This window comes from Diachasma alloeum, unplaced genomic scaffold, assembly GCF_001412515.2.
Source record: "Diachasma alloeum isolate Michigan unplaced genomic scaffold, Dall2.0 Dall_scaffold_00183, whole genome shotgun sequence".
Lineage (NCBI taxonomy): Eukaryota > Metazoa > Arthropoda > Insecta > Hymenoptera > Braconidae > Diachasma > Diachasma alloeum.
In genome coordinates this window covers 1,008,543-1,010,799 of record NW_021680349.1, presented here as the reverse complement: position 1 = coordinate 1,010,799, position 2,257 = coordinate 1,008,543, and positions in this window count along the sequence as shown.

Sequence of the window (2,257 nt, the reverse complement as noted above, 5' to 3'; positions counted from 1 at the left end):
CCGCCCCCTCCATCTATTTCCCTTTAATCCCTCAATCCTTTGTTTTTACTAAGAATTTTCATACGTATTTCGATGAGGAAATGAAACATGTAATGAATCGACGAAAACAATTCAGTAGCGAAGCGGTAAAACGGTTCAAGTCGACTTAGCCCTTAGTTGAGTTTTCGAGAAATATCTCCGAATCTGAGGGAGGTAACGAAATTTTCGTGATGACCTTTTTCGTAGAGCGAATTGAGGGCTATAAGAAAGGTTGTAACAAAAATTTTGCTATCTACCTTAGATTTCGAGATATTCATTGAAAACTGGCCAATAGTTAAAATCGATTTAAACCGTTTTACCGCTTCGCTACTGAATTAATGATTGCCGCGAAAAGAGTTTAATAATTTTGTATAGACAGTATGACATATGACACTTATTGTAATATCAAAATAAGAGAAGAATTCAATTATCAAAATTTTTTAAGTGAAGCTCATTTATTTATTTCAATACCCATGTGTAAGGACGTTCACCCAAAATCGCAAGAACTCAAAAAAATTTCTATTTTATTTCGGGTATAGCCAAAATTATATTCCTTATGTAGACGGAAATTTTAATCTACCAACCCGCCATGGACAGCCACATTCATACATCATAATGGTTTTTATTGATATGCATTTGGAACCTTTCGGTTCATTCTGCGTTATTACATGTGTGTAAGTAAAAATTACAAAAAGAAAATTTAAGAAAGTACAAAAAAAGAGTAAAAAAACATAAAGTAATAATAATAATAACCGAGGAGTTATATTCACATATTTTGATAGTCTTTACGGGGATTAGGCATAAATCATTATGACTGTTAAATTTTGATGCCGCCAATTAGTTGACATCACCCTTACACTTCTAATTATTCAAGTAATCATCAATTTAAACATTCATATTTTAACTACTTTATTAATCAATAATTTAGGTACGAAGATGGCCGATTATTTGGTTAGTCGATAATCCCTTTTAAGAAATTAGAAATATTCACTTAATGGAAAATTTACAGTTCTTATATTATCAAATATTTAATTCATCATCAATCGAAAATTTGAACTATTGATATTATATTATTTTAAAATTTTGACGAGTATATTTGAACATTTATCAACGTAAGCCGCAAATCCTTTTAATATTGAAGAAATTTAATATTGATGGCCATCTCTGCAACCTGCGGTGATTATTCAGAAATAAAATAGACAATATGCACCGCATGCAGGCGTTAGCATGTGGTTATATGGGACTCAAAGTTGTAAATATCTGCATTATTAGCATCTGTACCTCAAGATTTTTACTTTGCCCTCTATTTTTACGTTTATTTTTGAGTGAATTACCAATTTGAAAATAAATTCAATCAGAGCTCGTGTGTAAGAAATAATTGGCTGATTTGACTTTGTCAAAGTTACTGCCACTAATTTTTCATAATTATCAGAAATATCAGTTTCAGGTGTTTCCCGTCAGATTAAAAAAAAAAAATTTTTCAAGCATAAACAACTTTAACTTTAACGTGGAAAATGACTAATCATCCTTAATTAGCTCGAGGTGGAGGGAATATTCACTGCACGGAGATACAGTCAAGACCGAAAATGGGTTTCAATGCGCCTAATAAACACTTTCATCATCCTCATACTTACCTAACGCACGGCTCGACCTCGAAGTCAATAAATCAATAATTCTCTTATGAATTTCGAGAGATCAAAAGGCTGTAAAGCGAAAGAACATGAGGAATATCTCGAGCTGTTCAGTTATTGCCCTTCGCCTATGAAAACGCTCCTATAACCTTGTTAAATAAAATTTCTGTACGTATTTCTTGAAAACTGGCCAATAGTCAAAATCGACATAAACCGTTTTACCGCTTCACCACGAATAGCGAACTGCATGAATTTTGTTTCAATTTTCTAATCTCAAGTTTGGGACCTGAATAATTCATTTTTCATTCACAAGCGTTCGAACTATTGCCCATTAATTAATAATTAGTTAAAAGTTGAAGATTTCAAACGCTTTGAAATCGCTAATGACGTCACACAGACGGTTAAGCGCTGGACCAATCGCAGAATGGCTCGAGCGAACCTGGCCAATCGTGAGAGGCGCCTCGGCCAATGGAGGATGACTCCCCCCTCTCTTTTTCTACCAAGACGCGTTACCTGTCCGACTTCGTGACGTCATTACCGAGAAATTTACATCCTATCATAAGACATCTAGGCAATAGTTCTCTATAATTTTCGTCGTTTAGCTATCC